The sequence below is a fragment of the Protopterus annectens genome, chromosome 9.part0, assembly GCF_019279795.1.
Source record: "Protopterus annectens isolate FY-2018-M chromosome 9.part0, PAN1.0, whole genome shotgun sequence".
Lineage (NCBI taxonomy): Eukaryota > Metazoa > Chordata > Ceratodontiformes > Protopteridae > Protopterus > Protopterus annectens.
In genome coordinates, this window is record NC_056743.1 from 364,930,284 (window position 1) to 364,941,816 (window position 11,533).

Below are 11,533 nucleotides of genomic sequence, written 5' to 3' on the forward strand. Positions count from 1 at the left end.
ACCCCTCGAAGAATGAAGACAAGAGATAAGTCAAAGGTCAAAGCAGCAGCACCTTGAACACATTGAACACACAGCTAAAGTTCAGAAAATATGAGGACTGAAGGTGTGAAATGTGAATCAAAAAGTGTTGTGCAATTCAAGAATGCATGAGACCGATATAAAGCAATTTTACAACTTTACATCTTAGTAGAACATGGATTAAAATAAAACTTTACTGGTCCATTTAAGCTGAGAAGTTCTACAGTCATGGAAATATTACACAGATAAAATAGGGTGGAACAGCCTTCAGATTGCATAAAATAAACAGTATTAACTGTTAATTTAGGCCAGTTTTGCATAAGTATCCCAGCTGTGGTGACAGGATTGCCTATAATGATGAAGTGCTTACAAGAACTGCATGATCATTGCCACTTATGTTAATAAAAGTAAAATCTATGCTGCCTGTAAACAATATGAAGCATGTGCATTGCTTATGGTGATGGCCTTGGCTTGCTGCACTAACTGCATAAGCATTAAAAAGCTTAAATTTTAGCATGTATAACTGCTAAAATCAAAAGGGCAGAGCAGATATTTTTTATGATTAGGGCCAAGTTCACAGTATCTTAGTCTTATTCATTCAATGTGTAAAAATGCCCATTTTCTCTCTCTTAAATCTTGCATACAAAGCAAAAGGCACAAAAAGGCCACACACAAACCTTATGGGTGGGTCACCTTTATGGAGTCTGAGAAACAGACTCGGGCCTTGCTTCACCCTACAAAAATGCAAATCAACTAAGTCCTCATGACAGCCCAAGATAAACACAGTGCGCATCACAGATCCTCCAACAACAAAAAGACACCAAATTCCTGAACAGCTGCATCATCACTTATGCATTGCCTAAATTATTCAACTTTTCTAAACTTCTTTAAAACGTCTTTACAGCTCAGTACGATTGAAACAAAGTAAAAAGAATTACTATCGTAAAACATCCAACAATGTCAAATTACTATCTCAGGACAACATCTAAGAACTAATCAAACTTTGAAGCAAGCTGTCTCTTGGGATTCAACATATATGGCCAAGATAAGCATACACTTCAGACGCAAACATAAAGGGGAGGAGAGGAGAGAAGAGAGAATAAGGCTCAGACTTCCACATCTGAGAAAGGACAGCATGAGTGCTAGTCAGTGGTCAGCCTGGCACTCTGGAGGGCTGGATGGTTCTTACTGAACTTGGAGGTGGAAAGAACCCTGCTGTTCACAGAAAAACAGCCACAAGAAGTATGGTTACCACACAACAATAGGTATAACCCTTTACTTAACATGAGCTGTGGATTCCAGCCTGGACATCTCAGTCTTGCCTTGAGTTTACAATACTCCAAACCATGTCTGTCCCATGGACAGAGAAGACATCTAGTACAAAGTGACTACATCAGGAATAACTTAAATCCCCTCCATTTTAACGAGGTTGTCAACCACCTTTATTACTGGATGTGACAGGATACCACAGCACACGTCTGAGACTTTCCATATTTCTGGGAGCACACTTCCTGTTCCAAAACACCTACATCCCAGTACTTCCTGGCAGCTGCATAATCATGGCAGATCATTTTTCCCTCTAGCATTCAAAAGAATGAACCCACTACTTCAGACAAACCTCATGGACCTTACCTCAGCCTGAGACCGTCGGAATGTATTTCATAGAGTTCCACAAGCAAGAACATTAGAAAAAGGACAAGGACACCAATGATAAGAAAGTATGAAGCTCAAGGGTGTACCTGACATCCATGCAAAAACCAACACTTGGCACCCCTGCTATTCTTTGCAACTTTGTCTATGCACAGTCTATAAGATAGCTATCTTCCCTTATATAGTGGAGACTACCTTAATGTGTCATATCACACAGTATACCCTTAAGTTCTTCTGAGGTGCTAACCTAGTACATCAGATCAACCTCATGAATTTGATTGTTTCTCATTCAGGATTCTATAGACATGGACTTCAGGAAAAAATGCCATGGGAAGAAACTCAAACACCATTCAAATATCAGCAATCATGCAAAGGGACTTCAGACTGTGCACAGTTCATGAAGCCAACATCTTCCCAATTCTCCTGAAGAATACATAATCACATCAGATCACTATCCTCTGGGCTGACCCAATAGAACTCACCTACACCACATATAGATAGATTACTTCACAATTCTGCTTCCCCATGCGCTTCCCTGAAAGTCACTGACATAACGGAGCTTACAAATCACTTGCTCACTCACATTAGAATGAAACAAGTGATTCAGTGAGACTACTTTACTCTGTTTATGATAGTTCTGTCCTTCCACAGTGGTCTTCAACCATGGAATTGGTATACATGTTTGAGCAGTGTGGGGGGTTTCCTAGACTTCGGGGTACAGTGGGACCAACATCCTTCAATAAGCATTCCAAGCTGCTTGTTTCATTTGATGTACTGTGATAAGGAACACAGTTACAAAGGACCACATTACAATCTGGATTCCCAGAGGCAAAAACATCTATTGGTTCCTTACCATCCTCTCCTTTCACTTACTTCCCTAGCCCTTCCTGCCTCCTTCCCAATCTCTCCCTACCCTCTATCACCTCTCCTTCAAACTTTCTTTTGTACATATTGTCATCTCTCCATGCTTACATACCTAGTAAACTACACCCAGAATCCCCATCCTCTACTTTTATTGTCTAACAATCTCTGTTAGCCAAATCAGGTCAGCTTGTGTCTGAAGTAACATTACTTCCAACTAAGCTATCTTCCACCTAAGCTTCCACATTGCTGTAATTATTAGCTCTACTCTCTTTTTCACACTTACAAATTATTTTGTTGCTTTCAGTCCTCTCATCCCCAGTGTCACTCAGCTCTTTCATTGCCTTTTTTCTAGTACTTATCTGTTAGTTTTATATATCATCTTTGCCCTTTCCTGGTCACCTACTTATTTCATCTGCCCTTTGACTCCTACCCTATTCTAATAACCTTCTTTGATCTTCCTACCATCTCTTTCAGCTACTGGTTTACTGCCTTCCCTTACAGCTCTTCTCTGTTCCCATTGTGTAGTTACACTACTTCTATTACCAGCACCCTTGTGCTACGTACATCTGTTTTCTACCATTTCATTAGACTACTTCCTCCTTCTCTTTGTCAATATGCCCCCTTTATTTCCATCCTCGATATGTACTGATCCGCATTCTGCTTTAAACCAACAATTTCCAGCTTTGTTTAAAGGTGTAATCATTCTAGTGTAACTTTCCAGCTATTGCTTCAACAACACAGTTCACTGGAGAGTCAATATGTATTAAAATTCCAAGCAGTAGACTAACAAACCTAAACAGACCACCCTCCAGCTACAATAGACCAAGATAATGTTTATTAAAACTACTGCAGAATAGCAAAACTAAAAGTAATTACAGCAAAATGATTCTAAATCAGAGAAACCCTGCCACAAAACTTAAAACTTACAGAGGATACCAGCTAAGTGCCACCAACCTCAAGAGAAAAGTAATCACGAGATAGAAGCGCCTCATTTCCCTTTTTCCCACTTACCTCAATCTCAAAGTCCGGCAACTGGAAGGCAGTCCTGAAGAGAGAAAAGTGGGAGATAGCGGGGACCTTCCACACCGACCAAATCTTTGCCACAGATACCCAGCAGGAATCCTCAGACATTTTCTTCACGCCACAATGCATTGGGACCACGTTAGCAGCTTTACACTTGGCCAACCACTCCCATGTTTACCCGCTCGCGCTGCCTGCTGCTTAGCGCTCGTTGTATTCCTGGTTCCTGCTTCCAGCCAGCTTGTAAAAAAATAAAATGAGCATTACTGCCATTACGGTTGCTTGCATGCTGCTGTATTCCCGCTTGCAGCCAGCCAGAAAAAATGACGTGAGCTCCTTGAGCTCAATTCCGACTGGCTGGTAGACCTGACGGCGCTGACGTCATCATGCACGTGATGACGTCAACTCTGACAGCGCGATTTAAAAAAAAAAAAATTAAGCAAAAAAAAATCAGAAATGAAGGGGTGCCAATCGGGAATCGTGGCACCCCTTCATTTGGACCCCAAAACTCGGTAAATACCGAGTAATTTGGTATGGTTGGGAGGTATGGGCTAGATGCTTTGTGGGTCATTTATAGCCTAGGCAACTTCCCTTGCTGAGAATCAAAGCCTGTATTGTAAACTCCTTAACCATTATGCCCACATGCAGTTACAAACTTTTATTTTGAAAAATCTTACATACTGAATGACTGAGGAAATAAGCTAACTAGGAATGGATCAATCATACGAGGTGAAAACAATCATACTAGGCAATCTACAAACTTTTATTTTGAAAAAGCTTACAGACTGAATGACTGAGGAAATAAGCTAATTAGGAACAGGCTCAATAATTTGAGGTGGAAACGCTCATACTAGGCAATCTGAAATTGACTGGCAATCAACATCAACAAACCCTCAAACTCTAGGAATTAACTAGCAAGATTTAACAAAACTGCAAACAAGAGCCCTTACTAGAATGTATCCTTACCAACTCTCTGAACAAATTTTCTTCCTCTGGGACACTCCGTGATGAACGTGCCCTGGCCCAGCAATCAAGGGGCCTCAATCATCACCACTAACACCAGGGAGGATGTCTCATATAAGAGGAAAGGATAACAAATGCACACATTAAAGTACAATTTCCTTTAAGTGCACACAGAGATCACAGTCAGTCTGGGGCTGGTTGCTCCCTTGCTCTCCAGATCTCCAGTAAGACTCCCCACTGGCACAGCTATAGGGTCCTGATCTCAGCCTAGTTGGCAAGCTAACCTCCAGTACCCTCTCTGTCCCACCAGTGCTTTGTGTCCCTGCCCAGGTAGCTGTCACACCACACACACTTTGAGATAAGTATTTAAACAACTTTACAGACACTCCTGGGAAAGGCTGACACTGATTCTCCAGCTGTGCCCCTTTACCCAGACTACACAGTAGTAATTTCTGCCACCACCAGCTAGTACTTATCAGCTACGCAAAGGCCCTTAAAAGGGTGTCCAATTATTACTGTGCAATATTATTATCCAGTTGGTAATGTGACTATTCAGTCTAAGGCTTATTAGAGTAGCTTATTACAATAAACTCTATAAATATGCAATGTACTCTAGAGCTTACTTATCTCTACACAAACCAGCCACAGGTAAAGGGTTTTTAAAAATATTTAATAATAAATAATTAAAAACACAAGACAATACTACTGCACCACAGTGATATCTAATATTCAGAGATCACACATAAACTTAAAATAATACAGTAGGACAGGTCTGATGTCAAAGAAAAAACACAATCTAACTTTCTAATCTTTTCTTTTCTATTCTTAAGAGAAAACAGTGCTACAATCCTACTTATATACATATAGAGCATAAACAGTGCTGGGGTTGATGGTCCAAGACAAAATGCTTACAGTCTCTCTCTCAACAATAGTTTTTAAACTCACTAACAAACATTTCTGTTAAGGCCCTCCCAGATTACATCATTTTGACACTTAGGTTTTCCCAGTATACACATTACATCATTTTGACACTTAGTCTGGAGTTCCCAGGTAAAAAGGCTACATTATTTAGCAATCTAACACCTGCTCAGGAAACTACAACAATAAAAGACATTTCATATGTACACTCTAGCAATTATTCCTTAAATTAAGTTAAGACAATAGAAAGAATGTGTTCAGCCAGCCACTTCGGCACCACTATTTAGATAATTGTAACTTCAAAGAACATTTGAAATGATTGGCTTAGTTTTCCTTACAGCAGATGGCAATGTTGCAACAATCTTGAAGTTCACATTTTACAGTGTTGTCTTTCATTTAAGAACACAAGCCTCTATTTTACATTTATTTTTAGAAATGATAGAATTATGTATCAAATTCTATTTGACTAGGCTGGCAGCCTTTGCCCATCTTCCCCCAATCTTCACACACTCCCTGACACTTTAATTGGATAACTCCCAACTTTCACCATTAGGCATCATGCCCACATCCAAAATCAACATAAGTAAATTCCAGTAAGAACCATCTCCAATAGAAACACAGCCTCTCAAACTATAACTGGAGCAGACTAAAAACATCATTTGATGATGCATTTCCTGAATTTAATAGTGCTTTTCTCTCTACCCTTATCTAACATGGCCCACCCTGGTAAAAGAGTTATGGCTTACCTTGCTCAATGGTTATCTACAAAAAGGAGGATTCTAATGAGGCATAAAGGTAAATCCTGGAAAGACTGGTCTCCTAACAAATGTCACACTAACCTAATACATAACAAACATCTTAGAAACCAAACTAAACAACCAATGACAAAAAGTCACACTATTCTTTACATTAAAATACCCTCAAACAAAAGGCTAAACAATTCTGGGCAACAATAAGCAGTCTTGTGAATGCTTGACAATCTAGACAATCCATTACAGTGACTTCAACCACATTGGCACCCTTCTCAATCAGTTCAACAAACAATTTATCCAAACAGTCTCCTCATTAACAAAAAATTTCAATAATCCCCCCACTCAAGCAACCCAGTAGTGTATAGAATTCCTCAACCTTCTAAATCTCAAGTGAGGTCCATCTAATACTATAAAGATCCCTTCAAAAATTCTACCTATGCTATCACCAGACCACCTTCCCACCAAGTATCTAAAAATGTCTGCTGAGGGTGTAGGATACTCCATCTCTATTCTGATCAACCAGTCTGTCTTTGAATATTATGTCCCTACCATCTGGAAAACATCGTCTTTATTACCTCTTCTCAAAGGTGGACAATCAAGACACATCTCAAATTACTGACCCATAAGCATCCATCCTTTCTCCTAAATACTCGAACAATGCATATACATTCAACTTTTACAATACCTCTCCTCAAAAAAAAATAGTCTCTTCCCTAGCCAACATGTTTTTTGCCTTTCCATAGAACAACTACAGCTCTCTTAAGGTTCATAAGTCTTGTGAAAAAAAAAACGAAACCCTGGTAATCTATCTGAGTCATTTGTCTTTGACCTATCTAAAGCCGCTGGCAAAAGTTACTCCATAACCTTTCTCAGCTGTGTCCTTGATGATTCATACCTCAAATGTTTTACAGATATCTAAGATAATAAACAAACAATAAAATGGCAAGCAAATTTCTCTTTGTTCCACTCATGTCCTGGGGTCCCCAAGGCTCTATACTTGTAGATCTTTTATTCAATATTTTCATTAATGATCTCTACACTTCCACTAAACATGCCATCCAGTGCACAGATGATGCTACACTTATCTTGTCTTATAAAAACCTAATTAAGCCTCAACAGCTAACACAAGAATCTTTTTCAGCTGATGAAATCTTATTTTAAAGCTCACGACGACTCAACCCTAAAACAGCTATGTAGATGCTATTTATTCCAAAGCACCTAACTCATAAAAACATTGTAGTTACAACTTCAACCAACAACAGCATAACAGAACAGCCTTCCAAACAAAATTACATTAAATCCAATCATCACATTCAACAAGCAGTTAAAAAAAAGACATCTAAAACTCGGATGTCTATAAAACCATACTTTATAGACACATCCAGGAAAACAATTGTTGCACTTTCTTACTCATAACCCTTCTTTATGCCTTCCCAGTATTTCAATCTTCAATCTTCTCAAAAACTCAAAAAAATAAGCCAGTGCAGGGCTACAATAAATTAACTAAATTTGGTACTAATTACGTATCACTGTTTAGTCATAGAACAGCTAGAATGGTATAAACTCCCTTGCCTTTTAACTTGCTCACAGCTGGAAACAATCTACAGACCTGAAAACTCTCCTCCTTGAAGAAATTTCATCCAGAAATACTCCCCCATTTTATTTTTATGTCCAATCAACTAACACCGTCTTGCTTTAAGTAAGCCCAACTATGCAGATGGGGGCTCACTCTTCTCCTACTCTATCTTTAAGCTCTGGAATTCAATACCAGTCCCTCTGAGGAAAATAGACACACCTTAGTCATTTGAAATCAAACTAAAATAACATGACTTTGCTGTTGTTCTACTTCTGGCTAAATCATTATTAATCTATCAACACATAGTACGCTAAACTGCATACTCAATAGTAGCATCCTATCCCCTGTCATCCCATCCACTAAGCACCTCCTCTGCGACTCTACAACCTTATATTAACCCCCCTGGCTCTGGTTAACCCCTTAACAACCCCCTAATAACAAACTCTTACTCTTGTTTTTATATCTTTCCACTCACTTACAATCTGCTTTCTCTTAAATCTAACTTTAAATATTGCATAGAAAAACATTCAATCATATATAATTACTACAATAATGTCAGTTATGTAAACTTGTATATATTTTGTTTGACTTCATTCTTGCAGTGAATTATATATTATGTAACATATTTTTCTTGTTCTGTAACTTAGTGCTTTTCTCCCCAGACTTCCACTGAAATGGAGCTCTCGGCCCAGTCAGAGCTTCCCAGTAAAAAAAAAAAAAAGAAAAAAAAAAAAAGAAAAAACAATAAATAATAAATGAAATGAGATAGTGCTGAATATAAAATTATTTAAATTGACCAGAAACCTTGTTGAGTTGCATGGTGCCCCCTGCTAAGGTGAGTCCTCCTAAAGTCATAGTCCCCAGGAGTCCACTCAATTGTAAGTGCCACTTTCCCTTTTACTAAAATAAAACTTTGCAGTCCCCAAAAGTCCCAAATCTTTACATAGTCTAACCATTTGTAGTTCATATAGTTCCAGCCACTTTTCGTAGACTGACTGATAAAATATTGAAGCCCACCTCACAATATGTTGCATATCTAGATGATGTAGTTACCCATTCAGAGGACTGGAATTCTCACTTACCAAACTACGGGCTGTGTTATAACTGATGAAACTGGCAGGCTTGACTGGGAATGCCAAAAATGCTAAACTTTGCATGGTAGAAGCTGTGACTCCCCACCACTGAGTCTGATAATCAAGGAGCCTCAATCTTTACCACTGGCACTTGTGGGGGATGTAGAATGGGAGGATGACAAGTAACACACACAGTATTTCCAGATGTAGCTTTCTGCATCAAGTGCAATTTCCTTTAAGAGCACACAGAGACCGCAGTCAGTCCAGAGCTGGTTTCTCCCTATTTCTGCAGATCCCCAATAAGACTCCCCACTGGCACAGCTATAGAGTTGAGATCTAAGCTGAGTGGCCAAACCAAGACCTCCAGCACCCTCTCTGTCCAAACAGTGCTTCAAGCCCCTGCCCAAGTATCTGACACACACACACACATGCTTGGAGATTTGTTTTACACACACTTACACAAGGGAAAGGCTGGCACAGGTTTACTAGTTATGCCCCCTTCTGCCAAGACTATAAGGTAGTTATTATTGTCACCAGCCACCTCTTTATCAGCTACTTTAAGGTCCTTAACAAAGGTTGTCCAATATTACTAAGTAATGTTACTATTAATACAAATGGTAGTTTGGCCAAGAGCAAAGCTATTAGGTGTGGCCTACACAGTGTTACCAAATAAATATGCAAGTACCCTCAGAACTTAAATATGTCTAGACAGATCAGCCACAATGAACTGTTTAAATATATTTAATGATAAATGTGATGCCCGTGCCCTGGCCCAGCAATCAAGGAGCTTCAATCCTCACCACTGACACCAGATATGAGGAAAGGATAACAAAAACACACAGTAAACTGCAATTTCCCTTAAGAGCACACAGAGATCACAGTCAATCAGGGGCTGGTCGCTCCCTTGCTCTCCAGGTCCCCAATAAGACTCCCCACTGGCACAGCTATGGGGTCCAGATCTCAGCCTAGCTGGGCAAGCTAAAACCTCCAACACCCTCTCTGTCCAACCAGTGGTTCGTGTCCCTGCCCAAGTAGCTGACATACATACCAACTCTGAGATAAGAGTTTATACAACCACACAGACACTTCTGGGGAAGGCTGGCACAGATCCTCCAGCTGTGCACCTTTTACCCAGACTATATGGTAGTAATCACTTGTCACCACCCAGCTGACATTATCATCTACCCAAAGGCCCTTAAAAGTGTGTCCAATTATTACTGTGAATATTATTATCCAATTGGTAAGTGTGACTAATCAGTCAAGGCTTATTTGGAGTGACTTGGACAGTAAACTCTATAAATATGCAATGTACTCTAGAGCTTAACTTATCTCTACACAAACCAGCCACAGTTAAAAGGTTTTAAAATATTTAATAAATAATTAAAACCACAAGACAATACTTTCTACTGCACAGTGCTAGTCAAAAGAGTTCAGTGATCACACAGAACTACTTAAAATAAATCAGTAGTACAGTCCTGACATCTCAGAAAAACACAATCTAATCTTTCTAGTTCCTCACTATTTTTAAAAGAAAACACAAGTCTAAGATAACGTGCATAAGACAACAGGCAGTGCTGTGAGTTGGATGATCAAGACAAAAATGCTTAATGCCTTCTGATTCTCTATCTTTAAATTGCTATTGCAGTTCTGATGAACATTACATCATTTTTTACACTCTCCTGGTGTTCCCAGGCTGACAGATACTACATTCTTTTGTTCTCTTGCAGCTGCAGGAAACTACATCAATAAAAGACATTCCATATGTAAACTCTAGTAATTATTCCTTAAGTCAAAACAATAGAAAGAATGTGCTAGCCCAGATGGAATGACTCAGAATCTTTGACTTCAAAGGACAGCCATAAAGTAATTATAATGTCAAAGGACATACAAGAGATGCTTGACTAAGCTTTCTTTACAGCAAAGGGCAATATTGCTACATTGTTTTAAGTTCAACATTTCACAGCATATTCTTGCATTTAAGAAAACAAGCCTGTATTTCAACATTTATATTTACAAATGATAGAATTATGTGCACAATTCTATCTGGCTAGGCTAGCAGCCTTCACATTTCTCTCCCTGCCCCCAGAGAACCCAAGCTTGTTTTTCAAGTGACCCTTGATAAACGCCGCTTGAAAGGGTTAGGTCTATCTGAGTGTACCTCACCCCATTCCCTGTCTTGAGATCCCATCTGCATTGGCATTGCTAACCCCACTGTGGTGCTGCATTGAAATATATGCTTGCAACCCTAGGCTCCATCTTAGCAACCTGGAATTTTGCTGGCTGGTTTTGTTTAACCATATTAGAGGGTTGTGATCTGTCATAACAGTGAATTTCCTTCCATACAGATAAGGCTGAAGTTTTTGCAGTGCCCACACTATGGCTAGACATTCCTTTTCTACAGCTATATAGCATTCCTCCCTGGGTTGGAGCCTACAACTGAGGTTAACCACTGGGTGCTCTTTCCCCTCTGAAGAAATCTGGCTAAGTACAGCCCCTACCCCATGGTTTGAAGCATCCACCTGCACACCAAATTATTTGTTGTAATCTGAACTGGCTATCTCAGGGGGTCCTCCCAAAGCTTCTCTAAGCTTCTGGAATGCCTGCTCACATGCTGGGGTCCACACTACCTTATCTGGCTTAGTCTTCCATGTCAGGTCTGTCAGGGGAGCAGCTCTGGTACTATAACTGGGGACGAACTT